The sequence below is a fragment of the Pseudophryne corroboree genome, unplaced genomic scaffold (assembly GCF_028390025.1).
Source record: "Pseudophryne corroboree isolate aPseCor3 unplaced genomic scaffold, aPseCor3.hap2 scaffold_223, whole genome shotgun sequence".
Lineage (NCBI taxonomy): Eukaryota > Metazoa > Chordata > Amphibia > Anura > Myobatrachidae > Pseudophryne > Pseudophryne corroboree.
In genome coordinates, this window is record NW_026968879.1 from 98,873 (window position 1) to 119,326 (window position 20,454).

At 45.4% G+C, this 20,454-nt stretch overlaps 8 non-coding genes and 1 pseudogene across 8 annotated transcripts; 6 read left to right on the forward strand and 3 right to left on the reverse strand.

The window, feature by feature from the left end:
• Window positions 1–2: 2 nt before the first annotated feature.
• LOC135008931 (U5 spliceosomal RNA) lies at window positions 3–118 on the forward strand. The gene has a single exon (XR_010208532.1). It is a non-coding gene; the product is annotated as a U5 spliceosomal RNA (small nuclear RNA).
• A 275-nt stretch (window positions 119–393) lies between these two features.
• Window positions 394–509, forward strand: LOC135008949 (U5 spliceosomal RNA). The gene has a single exon (XR_010208549.1). It is a non-coding gene; the product is annotated as a U5 spliceosomal RNA (small nuclear RNA).
• Window positions 510–2,291: 1,782 nt separating this feature from the next.
• On the forward strand, window positions 2,292–2,455 carry LOC135008682 (U1 spliceosomal RNA). Its single transcript, XR_010208334.1, has one exon. It is a non-coding gene; the product is annotated as a U1 spliceosomal RNA (small nuclear RNA).
• Window positions 2,456–5,754: 3,299 nt separating this feature from the next.
• LOC135008750 (U1 spliceosomal RNA) lies at window positions 5,755–5,917 on the reverse strand. Its single transcript, XR_010208397.1, has one exon. It is a non-coding gene; the product is annotated as a U1 spliceosomal RNA (small nuclear RNA).
• Window positions 5,918–6,069: 152 nt separating this feature from the next.
• On the reverse strand, window positions 6,070–6,233 carry LOC135008688 (U1 spliceosomal RNA). The gene has a single exon (XR_010208340.1). It is a non-coding gene; the product is annotated as a U1 spliceosomal RNA (small nuclear RNA).
• Window positions 6,234–6,907: 674 nt separating this feature from the next.
• On the reverse strand, window positions 6,908–7,063 carry LOC135008899 (U1 spliceosomal RNA). Its single transcript, XR_010208501.1, has one exon. It is a non-coding gene; the product is annotated as a U1 spliceosomal RNA (small nuclear RNA).
• Window positions 7,064–9,424: 2,361 nt separating this feature from the next.
• LOC135008609 (U1 spliceosomal RNA) lies at window positions 9,425–9,588 on the forward strand. The gene has a single exon (XR_010208263.1). It is a non-coding gene; the product is annotated as a U1 spliceosomal RNA (small nuclear RNA).
• A 152-nt stretch (window positions 9,589–9,740) lies between these two features.
• Window positions 9,741–9,875, forward strand: LOC135008812 (U1 spliceosomal RNA; annotated as a pseudogene).
• Window positions 9,876–10,574: 699 nt separating this feature from the next.
• On the forward strand, window positions 10,575–10,738 carry LOC135008973 (U1 spliceosomal RNA). Its single transcript, XR_010208573.1, has one exon. It is a non-coding gene; the product is annotated as a U1 spliceosomal RNA (small nuclear RNA).
• The last annotated feature ends 9,716 nt before the right edge of the window (window positions 10,739–20,454 follow it).

Consider the following 20,454-nt stretch of genomic DNA (forward strand, 5'->3'; position numbering starts at 1 on the left):
TCATGCTGTGGTTTCTCTTCAGAACGAACAAATCTTTCGCCTTTTACTAAAGATTTCCGTGGAGAGGAGCAAAACTGAGTTTTATCTCAATTTTTGCATGCCCCATCTTATTGGGGTTTTATTTTATTGGTTTAAAGATAGAACGAGTGTGCTTTAATGTAAGCTCATTTGCATAGAAATGACAGTAAATGTTTGTTTCTTTTCAAACAGAACTTTCTTGACCACACTAATTGTTTGAAAGATCTGGGAGCACATGGAAAAGAGTACAAACCATGTTTATAGCAAGGGGAAGCCTGGTGAGAAATCTGCTTTCTTTCATTCAAATTGGGTGATCACTTTGAGCTGAATGAGAACTGCTGGCATGGCACTCAGGCGACAGGTGGAATCTTGGTCATGCTCTGGTTTCTCTTCAGAACTAACAAATATTTCGCCTTTTATTAAAGATTTCCGTGGAGAGGAGCAAAACTGAGTTTTATCTCAATTTTTGCATGCCCCATATTATTGGGGTTTCTTTTATCAGTTGAAAGACAGAACGAGTGTGCTTTCTTGTTAGCTTTAATGTAAGTTTATTTGCATAACAATGACAGTAAATGTTTGTTTCTTTTCAAACAGAACTTTCTTGACCATGCTACTTGCTTGAAAGATCTGGGAGCACATGGAAAACAGTACAAACCATGCAGTATCACAAGAGCCTTTATTTGATCTTTCATGAAGATAGAGCAGAATTGAGGACACGTCAACAATTTCTGCCGAAGGTGGTTCATCTTTCCACATGGTGCCTTTGGCCACTGACACCTTCGTTGAGTCAAAGTCTCTGGCTGTGGTCAGAACTTTGAAAATTTATGTCACCAGAACGGTTCAGATTAGGAAAACAGAGGCTCTGTTTGTCCTGTATGCTCCCAACATGATTGGGTGTCCTGCTTCCATGCAGACCATTATGCGCTGGATCTGTGGTAAGATTCAGCATGCTCATTCCACGGCAGGATTGCCGTTACTGAATTAGGTGAAGACCCATTCTACTAGAAAGGTGGGTTCATCCTGGGCAGCTGGTCGGGGAGTCTCGGCATTGCAACTTTGCCGAGCAGCTATTTAGTAAACACTTTTGCTAAGTTTTACAAGTTTGATACCTTGGCTGATGATAACCTCAAGTTGGGTCATTCGGTGCTGCAGAGTCGTACGCACTCTCCCACCCGTTCAAGAGCTTTGGTATAACCCCATGGTTCTTAATGTGACCCCAGCATCCTCTAGGTCGTATGAGAAAATAGGATTTTAATACCTACCGGTAAATCCTTTTCTCTTAGTACGTAGAGGATGCTGGGCACCCGTCCCAGTCCATACTGTGTCTGCAGTTATTACTTGTGGTTATACACATGTTGTGTTACGGTTCTGGTCAGCTTTTTGCTGCAATTGTTCATGCCGTTGGCTTGTGTTCTGTTGAATGCCACGTTCTGCGGCATGCTTAAGGTGTGAGCTGGTAAGATGCTCACCTTAGTTTAACAATAAATCCTTTCCTCGAAATGTCCGTCTCCCTGGGCACAGTTCCTATAACTGGAGTCTGGAGGAGGGGCATAGAGGGAGGAGCCAGTTCACACCCTTTGAAAGTCTTAAAGTGCCCATGTCTCTTGCGGATCCCGTCTATACCCCATGGTTCTTAATGTGACCCCAGCATCCTCTACGGACTAAGAGAAAAGGATGCCCTTGTGTACTATCCTGACTTCTCCTCCCGTCTGCTTACTTTGTGCCTTCCAACGCACAATGCGAACTACAGGTGGTGCTGCAGGGCCCACACCCTTTTACTTGCCTTACAGAGCAGCTCTGGAGCTGTTACAGTGCCCAGCTGCTGCAAGAAATCAGCATGAATGCTTCAGGGGATGGGGCATGGCCAACATGAGCCCCACACCAAAGGAGGGTGGGGGTGTTTAATGCGAACTAGGGGTCATCCAAGCACTGCAAAAGGCCGCCATGCCCTGCATGCCCCTTTTCTCTTTTTATATGCAGATGAGGGTTCCAGCCAACTTTGGCCCACTGCTTGGATGACATCACCGTATGCAAATCCATCTGCTGCAGACCTTCCCCCAGGAATGCTTGCACTAGTAGTTGCATTTGGTTTGTTGTTTGGGGGTGCTTCAGTTTTAGGCAGCCTTCTGCCCTCCCATGTTCATCTGAAAATATGTGTTCTCCCTGCAGTTGTTGTCCCCAGATGAGAGTTCCCTTGTGCTGCCTCAGTTGAATCTCCTTTACTTGACAGAGATGTGCCTGAGCAGCGGCCCTCCCCAGCCCTATCCCAAATCATACTTATTTTGCATAGGAGATACCATGGTCATGAAGATTGTTCTCCCAGGGTGAGGTTCATTCATTGCATTCTGGGTATGCTGACCCCTGTGATTTCCCCAAATGTGGGAAACTCGACTGCATTATTTGTGGTAGTGGGGGACTGTGTTTGTGCTTTCCTCTGGTCAGCTCTGGTAAAAGTCAGATTTCTTTGTCTCAGATCTTCCTCTAGCCTTGTTCTTCTTTCGAGAGTTCCCTTGTGCTGCCTCAGTTGGATCTCCTTCACTTGACAGGGGGTGCCCAAGCAGCAATCCTCCACAGCTCTAGCCCAACTCCTACTTACCTGCCAGGTGAGATACTATGATCTTCACTGTTAGGGCAATCAGGATGTGGAATTCCCTGCCAGGGAAGGTGGTAATGGTGGACTCTGTAATTGGATTTAAAAAAGGAATGGATACATTTCTGAATGAAAAAGCTATCCAAGGTTATAATACTTAAAATATCAACATGGTTAATCCGGGGGTAACATGAGTTGTAGTAGTTAACTAGTCATAAAACATTATTCAGCAAGTATGTAGAATCATCACAACTTAAAACAGGTTGAACACGATGGGCAATTTGCCTCTTTTCAACCTCAAAAACTATATTACTATATGTTACTATATTACTATGTTACAGTAGTATACAGAACACCACAATGTAATGAGCAGTGATAGTGAGCACTGATGAGGATACTAGAACTGACACTGAGCAGCAAGATGCAGCACTGGACTATTAGTAATGTACTGTAGTATGCTGAGCACCACAATGCAGCACAAGACAATGAGCAGTGATACTGAGCACTGATGAGGATACTACTGAGAACTGACACTGAGCAGGAGAGACACACTACTAGTATTACTGAGCAGCAATAAGTAACCACTGATACTGAGCACTGATATTGAGATTTCCACTGAGAGAACATAGCCACGTCCTCTCCACTCTCTCTTCAATGCACGAGTAAAAATGGCGGCAACGCGCAGCTCTTTATATGAAATCCGAATCTCGCGAGAATCCGACAGCGGGATGATGACATTTTCCCTTGTTCAGGTTTTCCGAGTCAGGCGGGAACAACCGAGCCTGCCTCGGACCAGTGTAAACCACGTGGAGTTCGTGGGGAATTCGGTTCTCGGAGAACCGAACCCGCTCCTCTCTACCTTATACCCATCAATTTTTTTATTTTCAATCTAAGCCCCTGCAGTTTTCTGTAAGCATCTGCTTTGCTATGATGATCAACAAGTCACAAGGGCAAACACTCAGGGCTTGAGGCGTAGAGGACCAGCTGCTACAAGCATGGCAGAGGTGTCACTATCACTGGTGACACCCAGAGAGGTGGCGAAGGAGATTGTAATGCAGTGCGCGCAGATAAGCAGCGCAATGGTAAAAAGGAGGCATGGTTTCATAGGTAGGGGCGTGGCCTGGTGGCCTGAATCTACATTTTGTTGCTCCGGGTGTCCCGGGGGTTGGGGGCTGCACCCGGTGACTAGTGTGTGAGCGGTGCTGGCTCCTGCACAGTGACAGGACATGGCCACCCAGCATGACGCCTCCCTTCTTGACCATGCTGTAATTGCAGTCGCACTGCAGTTCAGCGTGATCATAAAAAATGGTGTAGCCTTCTGCTGGTGCAGACTGTATGTGCGCGCAGGAAGCCGCCACCATTTTTGTGATCACAGCGGCTGAATGTGATGTCATACAGCCGCTGTGACCACGCCCCCTGTGTCTCCTCCGTTGCAGACCCCATTTTGAAGCCTTGCCCCCGCACCGCTTCATCCCTGACTTGGAAATGGAGTGTTGCTGACCCCCCTCTCCCCCCCTGCCCCGATTGACAGGCAGAGGCGATCGCATTCTCTGCGGGGTGCCGCAGAAAATGCAGGCACATGCGTATGCTCTTAGCAATTTTTGCAGTTGGATCGCTTATTGTGATTGCAACCCAACCTGAATCAGGCCCTATTACCTATCACAATGCGCTGTGGGCAGTACAAAATTGGTTTAATATGGGAGAAAAACCCCCAGACCTGTGCTCCTTAACTGTACCTGGTGGCTTGTGGAGCGGCTGCCCAGTAATCAGTGTCCACGCCAGTGCGCACACGGTCCACCCCCTACGGCCACGCTCCCCTTCATCAGCGGCCTCGTGATCCGGAAGGGCGGTGTGTGTGTGACTGACCTTAGGAAGAAACCGGAGCCTCCGCTGCAGTGATCCAGCAACCAGGGCACGGGAGTATACAGCGCCGCTGGGAGTGATGAAGCTGCAGTAAAGATGTCTATTAGACCTAGCCTGCTGCAGCCCTTGTAGATTCTCATAAAAAAAGTTCTTATTTTCTTGTCAAAATTAATAGCTAAGAATAGGCTGCCTGAGGCAGGCCCCTGTTAAGTGGCCTGCTACTGAAGGCACCAACTACAAACTGAGCTCCCTGTTCATGGAAGCGGGGTTATAGAGGAGAATGCGCTGAGCATCTTGGGAACAGTCAAAAGCTTTGAGCCGGTTGGTGCCTCAGATCAAGATCCTACTCTACACCCCAATGTGAATCCTTGTGGAGTCCAGTGTACCCCACAGAAGAAATTAATGTGTCACACCCATTGGCAGCAACCTTAGAATAGCTGCTGACGGGCACAATTGAGAAAGGAAGGGGGGGGGGACATTTGAATCCAGCACATAGATGCAATTCAAATATGTAATTTGAACCTTCCTATTTTAAAATATAATGGATGAACCTCACCCTGTGAGAACAATCTTCATGATATAGAGATCTCATATGCAAAATAAGTATGAGTTCGGATAGGGCTGGGGAGGGTGGCTGCTCGGGCAAGCCCCTCCCCCGTCAAGTTAAGGAGATTCAACTGAGGAGGCACAAGGGAACTCTCGTCTGGGGACAACAACTGCAGGGAGACCACATCTTTTCAGATGAACATGGGAGGGCGGAAGGCTGCCTAATACTGAAGCACCATCAAATATCAAACCATATGCAATAACTAGTACAAGCATTCCTGGGGGAAGGTCTGCAGGAGACGAATTTGCATACGGTGATGTCATCCAAGCAGTGGGCCAAAGTTGGCTGGAACCCTCATCTGCATATGAAAAGAGAAAAGGGTTATGCAGGGCATGGCGGCCTTTTGCGGCGCTTGGATGACCCCTAGTTCGCATTAAACACCTCCACCCTCCTTCGGTGTGGGGCTCATGTTGGCTATGCCCCAGCCCCTGAAGCATTCAAGCTGATTTCTTGCAGCAGCTGGGCACTGTAACAGCTCCAGAGCTGCTCTGTAAGGCAAATAAAAGGGTGTGGGCCCTGCAGCACTACCTGTAGTTCACATTGTGCGTTGGAAGGCACAAAGTAAGCAGACGGGAGAAGTCAGGATAGTGCGCAAGGGCATAGAAGGGAGCGGCTCAAGAAAAGAGAAGTGGAAACAGACAGCAAACTAGGCTGGAGAGAGACCTGAGACAAAGAGATCTGAATTATACGAGAGTCGACCAGGGGAAACACAAATTATGCAGTCAAGTTTCCCACATTTGGGGAAATCGCAGGGGCAGCACACCCAGAGTGCAATGGGTGAGCCTTGCCCTGGGAGAAGCACCTTCAAGATCATAGTATCTCACCTGGCAGGTAAGTAGGAGTTGGGCTAGAGCTGGGGAGGGTCGCTGCTCGGGCACCCCCCTGTCAAGTGAAGGAGATCCAACTGAGGCAGCACAATGGAACTCTCGAAAGAAGAACAAGGCTAGAGGAAGATCTGAGACAAAGAAATCTGACTTTTACCAGAGCTGACCAGCGGAAAACACAAACACAGTCCCCCACTACCACAAATAATGCAGGCGAGTTTCCCACATTTGGGGAAATCACAGAGGTCAGCATACCCAGAATGCAATGAATGAACCTCACCCTGGGTGAACAATTTTCATGACCATGGTGTCTCCTATGCAAAATAAGTATGATTTGGGATAGGGCTGGGGAGGGCCGCTGCTCAGGCACATCTCTGTCAAGTAAAGGAGATTCAACTGAGGCAGCACAAGGGAACTCTCATCTGGGGACAACAACTGCAGGGAGAACACATATTTTCAGATGAACATGGGAGGGCAGAAGGCTGCCTAATACTGAAGCACCCCCAAACAACAAACCAAATGCAACAACTAGTGCAAGCATTCCTGGGGGAAGGCCTGCAGCAGATGGATTTGCATATGGTGATGTTATCCAAGCAGTGGGTCAAAGTTGGCTTCAACCCTCATCTGCATATGAAAAGAGAAAAGGGGCGTGCAGGGCATGGCAGCCTTTTGCGGTGCTTGGATGACCCCTAGATCGCATTAAACACCCCCACCCTCCTTTGGTGTGGGGCTCATGTTGGCCATGCCCCATCCCATGAAGCATTCAAGCTGATTTCTTGCAGCAGCTGGGCACTGTAACAGCTCCAGAGCTGCTCTGTAAGGCAAGTAAAAGGGTGTGGGCCCTGCAGCACTACCTGTAGTTTGCATTGTGCATTGGAAGGCACAAAGTAAGCAGACGGGAGGAGAAGTCAGGATAGTGCACAAGGGTATAGAAGGGAGGGGCTCAAGAAAAAAGAAGTGGAAACAGACAGCAAACTAGGCTGGAGAGAGACCTGAGACAAAGAGATCTGAATTATACGAGAGCCGACCAGAGGAAACACAAATTATGCAGTCAAGTGTCCCACATTTGGGGAAATCGTAGGAGCAGCACACCCAGAGTGCAATGGGTGAGCCTTGCCCTGGGAGAAGCACCGTCCTGATTATAGTATCTCACCTGGGTGTGCTGCCCCTGCGATTTCCCCAAATGTGGGAAACTTGACTGCATAATTTGTGTTTCCCCTGGTCGGCTCTCATATAATTCAGATCTCTTTGTCTCAGGTCTCTTTCCAGCCTAGTTTGCTGTCTGTTTCCACTTCTTTTTTCTTGAGCCCCTCCCTTCTATACCCTTGTGGACTATCGTGACTTCTCCTCCTGTCTGCTTACTTTGTGCCTTCCAATGCACAATGCAAACTACAGGTAGTGCTGCAGGGCCCACACCCTTTTACTTGCCTTACAGAGCAGCTCTGGAGCTGTTACAGTGCCAAGCTGCTGCAAGAAATCAGCTTGAATGCTTCAGGGGCTGGGGCATGGCCAACATGAGCCCCACACCGAAGGAGGGTGGGGGTGTTTAATGCGAACTAAGGGTCATCCAAGCGCCGCAAAAGGCCGCCATGCCCTGCATACCCCTTTTCTCTTTTCATATGCAGATGAGGGTTCCAGCCTACTTTGGCCCACTGCTTGGATGACATCACTGTATGCAAATCCGTCTTCTGCAGACCTTCCCCCAGGAATGCTTGTACTAGTTGTTGCATTTGGTTTGTCGTTTGGGGGTGCTTCAGTATTAGGCAGCCTTCTGCCCTCCCATGTTCATCTGAAAATATGTGTTCTCACTGCAGTTGTTGTCCCCAGATGGGAGTTCCCTTGTGCTGCCTCAGTTGAATCTCCTTTACTCTAAAACTTTTAAAACTTAGCAAAAGTGTTTACTAAATAGCTGCTCGGCAAAGTTGCAATGCCGAGACTCCCCGACCAGCTGCCCAGGATGAACCCACCTTTCTAGTAGAATGGGTCTTCACCTAATTCAGTAACGGCAATCCTGCCATGGAATGAGCATGCTGAATCTTACCACAGATCCAGCGCATAATGGTCTACATGGAAGCAGGACACCCAATCCTGTTGGGAGCATACAGGACAAACAGAGCCTCTGTTTTCCTAATCTGAACCGTTCTGGTGACATAAATTTTCAAAGTTCTGACCACAGCCAGAGACTTTGACTCAACGAAGGTGTCAGTGGCCAAAGGCACCATGTGGAAAGATGAACCACCTTCGGCAGAAATTGTTGACGTGTCCTCAATTCTGCTCTATCTTCATGAAAGATCAAATAAAGGCTCTTGTGATACTGCATGGTTTGTACTGTTTTCCATGTGCTCCCAGATCTTTCAAGAAAGAAGCATGGTCAAGAAAGTTCTGTTTGAAAAGAAACAACATTTACTGTCATTGTTATAGAATTTGGGAGAAAAAACAAGAAGAAATCTGCACTGTTGACGCACTGGACAGAATGAATGAATCATAAAATATAACCTTTATTAAGTATGTATTAAAATTGGATAAATATTAATATTATTATCCCAAACTGCAGTGAAACATAAAGGTTAAAATCACAGAACTAACATACATGTGCATAAGAAAAATAAAGAGATGTGAAAAAAAGGTTTAAAAAGCGTGTCCGTGTGTGATTATTTTTGAAGGCACAACCCTGGCGGGGTTGTTTATATAGATATATATGTTGCTAATAATCACTTTCTAGCGTAATGTTATTAAATAGCTGTTAGTATCTATGTCGTCAGGTACCACTGGGTCGTATCCTATATACTCCTGTGGGAAACTTGACTGCATAATTTGTGTTTCCCCTGGTCGGCTCTCGTATAATTCAGATCTCTTTGTCTCAGGTCTCTCTCCAGCCTAGTTTGCTGTCTGTTTCCACTTCTCTTTTCTTGAGCCGCTGCCTTCTATGCCCTTGTGCACTCTCCTGACTTCTCCTGTCTGCTTACTTTGTGCCTTCCAACGCACAATGCAAACTACAGGTAGTGCTGCAGGGCCCACACCCTTTTACTTGCCTTACAGAGCAGCTCTGGAGCTGTTACAGTGCCCAGCTGCAGCAAGAAATCAGCTTGAATGCTTCAGGGGCTGGGGCATAGCCAACATGAGCCCCACACCGACGGAGGGTGGAGGTGTTTAATGCGAACTAGGGGTCAGCCAAGCGCCGCAAAAGGCCGCCATGCCCTGCATGCCCCTTTTCTCTTTTCATATGCAGACGAGGGTTGAAGCCAACTTTGACCCACTGCTTGGATGACATCACCATATGCAAATCCATCTGCGGCAGGCCTTCCCCCAGGAATGCTTGCACTAGTTGTTGCATTTGGTTTGTTGTTTGGGGGTGCTTCAGTATTAGGCAGCCTTCTGCCCTCCCATGTTCATCTGAAAATATGTGTTCTCCCTGCAGTTGTTGTCCCCAGATGAGAGTTCCCTTGTGCTGCCTCAGTTGAATCTCCTTTACTTGACAGAGATGTGCCTGAGCAGCGGCCCTCCCCAGCCCTATCCCAAATCATACTTATTTTGCATAGGAGATACCATGGTCATGAAGATTGTTCTCCCAGGGTTAGGTTCATTCATTGCGTTCTGGGTATGCTGACCTCTGTGATTTCCCCAAATGTGGGAAACTCAACTGCATTATTTGTGGTAGTGGGGGACTGTGTTTGTGCTTTCCTCTGGTCAGCTCTGGTAAAAGTCAGATTTCTTTGTCTCAGATCTTCCTCTAGCCTTGTTCTTCTTTCAAGAGTTCCATTGTGCTGCCTCAGTTGGATCTCCTTCACTTGACAGGGGGGTGCCCGAGCAGCGACCCTCCCCAGCTCTAGCCCAACTCCTACTTACCTGCCAGGTGAGATACTATGATCATGAAGTTGCTTCTCCCAGGGCAAGGCTCACCCATTGCACTCTGGGTGTGCTGCCCCTGCGATTTCCCCAAATGTGGGAAACTTGACTGCATAATTTGTGTTTCCCCTAGTCGGCTCTCATATAATTCAGATCTCTTTGTCTCAGATCTCTCTCCAGCCTAGTTTGCTGTCTGTTTCCACTTCTTTTTTCTTGAGCCCCTCCCTTCTACACCCTTGTGCACTATCCTGACTTCTCCTCCTGTCTGCTTACTTTGTGCCTTCCGATGCACAATGCAAACTACAGGTAGTGCTGCAGGGCCCACACCCTTTTACTTGCCTTACAGAGCAGCTCTGGAGCTGTTACAGTGCCAAGCTGCTGCAAGAAATCAGCTTGAATGCTTCAGGGGCTGGGGCATGGCCAACATGAGCCCCACACCGAAGGAGGGTGGAGGTGTTTAATGCGAACTAGGGGTCATCCAAGCGCCGCAAAAGGCCGCCATGCCCTGCACACCCCATTTTTATTTTCATATGCAGACGAGGGTTGAAGCCAACTTTGACCCACTGCTTGGATGACATCACCATATGCAAATCCATCTGCTGCAGGCCTTCCCCCAGGAATGCTTGCACTAGTTGCATTTGGTTTGTTGTTTGGGGGTGCTTCAGTATTAGGCAGCCTTCTGCCCTCCCATGTTCATCTGAAAATATGTGTTCTCCCTGCAGTTGTTGTCCCCAGATGAGAGTTCCCTTGTGTTGCCTCAGTTGAATCTCCTTTACTTGACAGAGATGTGCCTGAGCAGCGGCCCTCCCCAGCCCTATCCCAAGTCATACTTATTTTGCATAGGCGATACCATGGTCATGAAGATTGTTCTCCCAGGGTGAGGTTCATTCATTGCACTCTGGGTATGCTGACCCCTGTGATTTCCCCAAATGTGGGAAACTCGACTGCATTATTTGTGGTAGTGGGGGACTGTGTTTGTGCTTTCCTCTGGTCAGCTCTGGTAAAAGTCAGATTTCTTTGTCTCAGATCTTCCTCTAGCCTTGTTCTTCTTTCGAGAGTTCCCTTGTGCTGCCTCAGTTGGATCTCCTTCACTTGACAGGGGGTGCCCGAGCAGCAATCCTCCACAGCTCTAGCCCAACTCCTACTTACCTGCCAGGTGAGATACTATGATCTTCACTGTTAGGGCAATCAGGATGTGGAATTCCCTGCCAGGGAAGGTGGTAATGGCGGACTCTGTAATTGGATTTAAAAAAGGAATGGATACATTTCTGAATGAAAAAGCTATCCAAGGTTATAATACTTAAAATATCAACATGGTTAATCCGGGGGTAACATGAGTTATAGTAGCTAACTAGTCATAAAACATTATTCAGCAAGTATGTAGAATCATCACAACTTAAAACAGGTTGAACACGATGGGCAATTTGCCTCTATTCAACCTCAAAAACTATGTTACTATATGTTACTATATTACTATGTTACTGTAGTATACAGAACACCACAATGTAATGAGCAGTGATAGTGAGCACTGATGAGGATACTAGAACTGACACTGAGCAGCAAGATGCAGCACTGGACTATTAGTAATGTACTGTAGTATGCTGAGCACCACAATGCAGCACAAGACAATGAGCAGTGATACTGAGCACTGATGAGGATACTACTGAGAACTGACACTGAGCAGGAGAGACACACTACTAGTATTACTGAGCAGCAATAAGTAACCACTGATACTGGGCACTGATATTGAGATTTCCACTGAGAGAACATAGCCACGTCCTCTCCGCTCTCTCTTCAATGCACGAGTAAAAATGGCAGCAACGCGCAGCTCTTTATATGGAATCCGAATCTCGCGAGAATCCGACAGCGGGATGATGACATTTTCCCTTGTTCAGGTTTTCCGAGTCAGGCGGGAACAACCGAGCCTGCCTCGGACCAGTGTAAACCACGTGGAGTTCGTGGGGAATTCGGTTCTCGGAGAACCGAACCCGCTCCTCTCTACCTTATACCCATCAATTTTTTTATTTTCAATCTAAGCCCCTGCAGTTTTCTGAAAGCATCTGCTTCGCTATGATGATCAACAAGTCACAAGGGCAAACACTCAGGGCTTGAGGCGTAGATCTTAGGACCAGCTGCTACAAGCATGGCAGAGGTGTCACTATCACTGGTGACACCCAGAGAGGTGGCGAGGGAGATTGTAATGCAGTGCGCGCAGATAAGCAGTGCAATGGTAAAAAGGAGGCATGGTTTCATAGGTAGGGGCGTGGCCTGGTGGCCTGAATCTACATTTTGTTGCTCCGGGTGTCCCGGGGGTTGGGGGCTGCACCCGGGGACTAGTGTGTGTGCGGTGCTGGCTCCTGCACAGTGACAGGGCATGGCCACCCAGCATGACGCCTCCATTCTTGACCATGCTGTAATTGCAGTCGCACTGCAGTTCAGCGTGATCATAAAAAATGGTGTAGCCTCCTGCTGGTGCAGACTGTATGTGCGCGCAGGAAGCCGCCACCATTTTTGTGATCACAGCGGCTGAATGTGATGTCATACAGCCGCTGTGACCACGCCCCCTGTGTCTCCTCCGTTGCAGACCCCATTTTGAAGCCTTGCCCCCGCACCGCTCCATCCCTGACTTGGAAATGGAGTGTTGTTGACCCCCCTCTCCCCCCCCCGCCCCGATTGACAGGCAGAGGCGATCGCATTCTCTGCGGGGTGCCGCAGAAAATGCAGGCACATGCGTATGCTCTTAGCAATTTTTGCAGTTGGATCGCTTATTGTGATTGCAATCCAACCTGAATCAGGCCCTATTACCTATCACAATGCGCTGCGGGCAGTACAAAATTGGGATAATATAGGAGTAAAACTCCCAGACCTGTGCTCCTTAACTGTACCTGGTGGCTAGTGGAGCGGCTGCCCAGTAATCAGTGTCCATGCCAGTGCGCACACGGTCCACCCCCTACGGCCACGCTCCCCTTCATCAGCGGCCTCGTGATCCGGAAGGGCGGTGTGTGTGTGACTGACCTTAGGAAGAAACTGGAGCCTCCGCTGCAGTGACCCAGCAACCAGGGCACGGGAGTATACAGCGCCGCTGGGAGTGATGAAGCTGCAGTAAAGATGTCTATTAGACCTAGCCTGCTGCAGCCCTTGTAGATTCTCATAAAACAAGTTCTTCTCATATGCAAAATAAGTATGAGTTGGGATAGGGCTGGGGAGGGTGTCTGCTCGGGCAGCCCCTCCCCCGTCAAGTTAAGGAGATTCAACTGAGGACGCACAAGGGAACTCTCGTCTGGGGACAACAACTGCAGGGAGACCACATCTGTTCAGATGAACATGGGAGGGTGGAAGGCTGCCTAATATTGAAGCACCATCAAATATCAAACCATATGCAACAACTAGTACAAGCATTCCAGGGGGAAGGTCTGCAGAAGACGGATTTGCATACGGTGATGTCATCCAAGCAGTGGGCCAAAGTTGGCTGGAACCCTCATCTGCATATGAAAAGAGAAAAGGGGCATGCAGGGCATGGCGGCCTTTTGCGGTGCTTGGATGACCCCTAGTTCGCATTAAACACCCCCACCCTCCTTTGGTGTGGGGCTCATGTTGGCCATGCCCCATCCCCTGAAGCATTCAAGCTGATTTCTTGCAGCAGCTGGGCACTGTAACAGCTCCAGAGCTGTTCTGTAAGGCAAGTAAAAGGGTGTGGGCCCTGCAGCACCACCTGTAGTTCGCATTGTGCGTTGGAAGGCACAAAGTAAGCAGACGGGAGGAGAAGTCAGGATAGTGCGCAAGGGCATCCTTTTCTCTTAGTCCGTAGAGGATGCTGGGGTCACATTAAGAACCATGGGGTATAGACGGGATCCGCAAGAGACATGGGCACTTTAAGACTTTCAAAGGGTGTGAACTGGCTCCTCCCTCTATGCCCCTCCTCCAGACTCCAGTTATAGGAACTGTGCCCAGGGAGACGGACATTTCGAGGAAAGGATTTATTGTTAAACTAAGGTGAGCATCTTACCAGCTCACACCTTAAGTAGTGATGAGCGAGGTTCGGTTTTACTCGGTTTTACTCGGTTTTACTCGGTTCTCAAAACGGCATCTTATTGGCTATCCAAAACACGTGACATCCGTGAGCCAATAAGATGCCGTTTTGAGAACCGAGTAAAACCGAGTAAAACCGAGTAAAACCGAATCCGCTCATCACTAACCTTAAGCATGCCGCAGAACGTGGCATTCAACAGAACACAAGCCAACGGCATGAACAATTGCAGCAAAAAGCTGACCAGAACCATAACACAACAGGAAGTTAGTTGAGGAAGTTAAAAAGAGACTCGAACCACATGCTAACATGCCTGAATTTAAAGAAAGGGATAGGATCGTTACTGAAAAAATTGATAAATTTGAACAAACGCTTCTAGATACCAAATGTACAAAATTTAGGCGAGACTTTGATGATTATACGAAAGGAACAGTGAGAACATATAAACTAAAGAATAGGGAGGAACAGATAGAACAGCGAGGGAGACCATACGAAAAACTACAAGGTCGACCATATAATAAATCAACATCCAATAGACGCAGGAAATTTTCCACTAGAAAAACTTATCCCTCTCCCCATAGGAACTTCAACTATCCCCAATATAGAGAACGGGAATATACGAGACATTACTGGCCAAATAGCTCTCCTACTTTTAGGAGAAATAAAAGAAATGAAATAGAAACCCCCTATTCCAGATATCCCCATCCAATATCCCCTAGAATACAGGATAGACCAACCTATGACACACAGAGTAGAGGGGCGAGACCTAAAGAAAGAGATCTAAATATGAGCAGAACGGAAACCACAACAGAGGGTTTTTTAGACAAACGCCCAAACAAATTACATTGGGATCAAATACCACATGCGAACGAACAACAGATAACATCAAAAAGAGGAAGAAGAAGTACAGATTCAGAGGTAGAAGAGGGGGTAAGAAAGAAAAATACAAGAAACTAAATAGAAATAAGAATAAGGGCACAAAGACCTCCAATATTTTCAATTTATCTACAAAAGTTCTCTCAGACTCTGAAATTACCCTCCTAAATAAGGGCCTTAAATTTTCCCCATCCACTCCCCCAAACATCTTCACTTTGTTTGTGGAACTTAATAGATACATCAGAACTTTATGCCGTAAAAGATTCTTCGCTAAACAACACATAAAACAAAGGAAGGAGGAAGCTATACCTATAGTGCTTGATGATGGGGACCAGATAGCTCTGGATATATTGGAGGAACTGGCTAATACAGAACAATGTACCCCCAACAAAACAGAGAAACTGTACGACATATCCAGAAAGAATTTTAAACAGAGATCAGAATTTTTCCCAATTAAATCCAAATGTTCCAGCATAGAAACCTTTTATAAGGTGACCATGGACGATTTTAAGACAATGTGTTCTGACATTCATCTCCATTCACATAAGAACAAATCTAACCTATCTCGACAAGAGAAAAGGGCCATCAATAATCTAACTAGGGATAAATCCATTATCATTAAGGAGGCCGACAAGGGGGGAGGGCTTGTCATACAGAACAAAACCGACTATATACTGGAGGCCACAAGACAGTTAGAAAACCCCGAGTTCTACACCAAACTAAGCAGTGATCCCACCCGAGAATTCCTTCTGGAGCTTGTTACTCTTCTGGGGGGGGCTCTAAGCGATGAAGTCATATCCAAAGACGAATACAATTTTCTTTATTCTGCACACCCTGTCACCCCGGTTTATTATCATTTACCCAAGATACACAAATCCCTCACCTCACCCCCAGGGCGCCCTATTATTTCTGGTATTCACTCCCTCACATCCAACCTATCTTATTATGTAGACTCATACCTACAACCACGTGTACCTACACTCAGGTCTCACATCAAGGACACTACTCACTTTTTATCCCTTATCAAAGATGTGAAATGGCTTAATTCATATGCATTCCTAACTTTGGATGTCCAAAGTCTTTATTCAAATATCCCACACGAGAAAGGCTTACTCACAATATCTAACCGACTCACTCAAGATGGGGACCTGAGTGAGATACACAAGAAATTCATAATTGACTCTATTTCTTATATCCTTCATCACAATTATTTTTTGTTTCTACAATCTCACTATTTACAAGTCAAGGGTACCGCCATGGGGACCAGGTTCGCCCCCAGCTATGCCAACCTCTATGTGGGCGAATTGGAGGAACAACTTATCTGGAGGGGAGGCTGGGAGGCGCACCTGGTCCTATATGGCAGGTACATTGACGATCTTTTTATTATTTGGGATGGGGACTCACATTCAGCACAGTTATTTGTTGATTCTCTTAATTCTAACACTTATGGTTTAACTTTCACACACCAATATCACTCCCAATGTATTAACTTTTTGGACGTGTCACTTGAAGTTAAAGATGATACAATCTACACTACTAATTATGCTAAGGAAGTAGGCACTAATGCATATCTACACTATTCCAGTGCACACTACCCCCCCTGGAAGAGGAATATCCCCAGGGGACAACTCATACGCCTCAGACGCAATTGCTCTGATATAATATCTTTTGAAGCCCAAGCATCCGAGATGCTAAAATCGTTTGAACAGAGAGGGTACCCTACAGTTCTTCTAAATAAAGCACTTGAAGAAGTTAGAAAAATAGACAGAAACACGTTACTAACTAATAAGAAAAAGGATAAAACTAACCTAATAGAAGATGAGAAACCAATAGCATTCATTTCTACCTATAACAGTCACTGTTCCCAAATCAAACAAATTATAAAGAGAAACCATAATATCCTTAAACAGGATTATCTAATAGCCCCCCTGCTACCAAGCGACCCAGTTTTTATCTTTAAGAAAAATAGATCCCTTAGAAATTCATTGGCACCCAGCTTTTTGAAACCTGATTTAAAACCCACAGCCCAATTAGACTCCTGGCTTCCATCTAATACTAAGGGGTTTTTCAAATGTGGAGCAACCAGGTGTATCACCTGCAACTATATAGATAATAGAACTAAGACCATTAAAATTGAAGATAGTGGGGCACTATATGAAATTAAACACTTCATTAACTGTAATTCATCATATGTTATATATATACTCTCATGTGAATGCGGACTCAAATATGTAGGGCGTACCACCAGAAAACTCAAAATCAGGTTTCTTGAACACCGGAGAAATATTATTAAAAGACTGTCATCCCATAGTGTCTCCCAACACTTCCATGAATTCCACCAAGGCAATCCCAACAGCCTTAAACTAATTGGAGTGGAGCACATCCCTATAACCAATAGGGGTGGGGACCGTTATAAAAAACTATGCCAACAAGAAACTTATTGGATGTTTAAAATGGGCTCCATTTACCCTGGCGGTCTTAACGATGCCGTAGAATTAAATACCATAATATGAAATATTGCTAATAATTAATCTTTCTCCCACATGGAGTATACATGGCTTTCCTCTAAAAATTACAATTCTGTTCATAAATTATTGTCTCGCCCTTTCTAGTGAACTTTTTAGTGATCTGTTCATCACGCTGAAACCTCTGAATCAATATTACAATAAATAATAAAATATTAAATATTTATATATTAATAGAGGGGACATTTATATGGTCCCTATACCACTATATCTATTATAATATTTAGATAAAATCAATATACTGAGTAATAATTAGTCATGAAGTATCACATTTTATTAATTCATTTAGGATATTAATATTTAGATTTTTACCCATTGGATGCGATAACATAATGTTTAAAATACTTATTATTAGAACTTAAATATACCCCCCTCCCATAGTCTGAACATTGGCCCTGTTGGGTCAGATCCCTAAGCCACCTAAAAGGTATGAGTTCCAATTGAATCTAAATCTAAATGTAATCCCTATCTCTGATAACTTGGTTGGCGGAAGTACTATGCCTCTAACGGACTGGTGGGCGGAAGTAATGCCTGTAATGATTCATAGACAATGACGCAATCACGTCCTCCCTAAACACACGGACTAGGGCGGACAAGTCGCTACGGATCATGGTCTGTGTAATCGAATACACTATCCGGTTGCCTAGCAACCGTCTCCCCGCTCTCCCGCACGCTATAAGACATACAATACAAAGCCCCGACCACGTGACATAAGTCACGTGATCGGAACAAAACGGAAATATGCAATTTCAGTCCCGCTCTCTACATGTTCCTCCACCTATAATGGAAGCTGTCAATATCATCTCCATGACAACAGGATCCACAACAAATTCAGTTATTGGTTAATGCTCTTTTACACACTTCCTGTTTGTCTTTATTCACTTACTTACATATCAATAAAGGCCTTTAAACAACTCGGTTTTTATAAATAATGTATATATCTGCTACCTATCATATGCTACTCGAAGTAGGTCTGTCTCAGCTCATAAGTTTATTCTGATTTTATGCATCTAGCCCTAAAAGTGATTATGCAATTGCACTCAGGTGTTTCAAGGGGCTAATTAGCCACCATATTAGAGGTGGTATATAAACCCCACATGTTTTAGACTGCACATACCTTTGAGAAAGCTGCCAGCTGATTGCAGCGAAACGCGTCAGGTGAACCAGGGACCCCTGCCAGGAATTGACTCCAAGGAGGACCGAACCATTCCCCAAGCCTCGTCCAGACGATTTTTCTAATTCTCAGACTCCACATGGCAAACATCGCATAAAGGACTGCAGTAACCGTAATGCATGAGGAGCTCTCCACTACAGATTTCGGAGCACATTACCCTCTAACGGTAACTTGTCCATACATTGGACCTTGCCTAAATTCTGAGACTACTGTATAAGCTGGACTATAATGATATAGGGGAAATACATCAGGAACGGTCACTGCATATATCTCCACAAAGTCTAATTCCATATCTGGCGGATTGGTTAGTCCCTTGGGATATTTATTTACATTTTAGAAATTGTATTATTTAATACTTTACACATGTGCATATTTTTAATATAATCCTTATATACCTATTGTACTATTTTAGGAATAAACTTGTTTTATTGATTATACCAATAGTGTTGTATTCATCAAATCTAGCGCAGTCTCACCACCCCCTTTCTTTTGCAGAACCATAACACAACATGTGTATAACCACAAGTAATAACTGCAGACACAGTATGGACTGGGACGGGTGCCCAGCATCCTCTACGGACTAAGAGAAAAGGATTTACCGGTAGGTATTAAAATCCTATTTTCTCATACGACCTAGAGGATGCTGGGGTCACATTAAGAACCATGGGGTTATACCAAAGCTCTTGAACGGGTGGGAGAGTGCGTACGACTCTGCAGCACCGAATGACCCAACTTGAGGTTATCATCAGCCAAGGTATCAAACTTGTAAAACTTAGCAAAAGTGTTTACTAAATAGCTGCTCGGCAAAGTTGCAATGCCGAGACTCCCCGACCAGCTGCCCAGGATGAACCCACCTTTCTAGTAGAATGGGTCTTCACCTAATTCAGTAACGGCAATCCTGCCGTGGAATGAGCATGCTGAATCTTACCACAGATCCAGCGCATAATGGTCTACATGGAAGCAGGACACCCAATCCTGTTGGGAGCATACAGGACAAACAGAGCCTCTGTTTTCCTAATCTGAACCGTTCTGGTGACATAAATTTTCAAAGTTCTGACCACAGCCAGAGACTTTGACTCAACGAAGGTGTCAGTGGCTAAAGGCACCATGTGGAAAGATGAACCACCTTCGGCAGAAATTGTTGACGTGTCCTCAATTCTGCTCTATCTTCATGAAAGATCAAAGATCAAAAGCTCTTGTGATACTGCATGGTTTGTACTGTTTTCCATGTGCTCCCAGATCTTTCAAGCAAGTAGCATGGTCAAGAAAGTTCTGTTTGAAAAGTAACAACATTTACTGTCATTGTTATAGAATTTGGGAGAAAAAACAAGAAGAAATCTGCACTGTTGACGCACTGGACAGAATGAATGAATCATAAAATATAACCTTTATTAAGTATGTATTAAAATTGGATAAATATTAATATTATTATCCCAAACTGCAGTGAAACATAAAGGTTAAAATCACAGAACTAACATACATGTGCATAAGAAGAATAAAGAGATGTGAAAAAAAGGTTTAAAAAGCGTGTCCGTGTGTGATTATTTTTGAAGGCACAACCCTGGCGGGGTTGTTTATATAGATATATATGTTGCTAATAATCACTTTCTAGCGTAATGTTATTAAATAGCTGTTAGTATCTATGTCGTCAGGTACCACTGGGTCATATCCTATATACTCCCTTCACTCAATAGGGGTTACCTCCCGGGAAGCCATCCCCATTGGCGAATTTGTGGGGGTGATTGAGTATAACCGGTAAGCTAACCTCCAATTTGTGGGGTGCTTAGGTAGATGGGGATCACTTATTTCTCTGTGTCCCCTAAGACTATATTCCTAAATTCAATACCATAGGGGGATAGCTTTCTATATCGGATAAGGAATCACTTGATAGGGAAATCTCTATGCATCATGGAAAGATCATATTTATTAATATCCAAACTAAAAAAATGATGAATAGCTTTAATTTAGCTGTTTAGATATAGTTAATTGGCGAGATATACCAACAGGTGCGGTTGCCTTAAGGAATATGGCAATTCCAATATAAATAGCAGCCCTCCTTCATATAATCAGCCAGATCTTATTAAATCTGGTCCAAATATAGCCG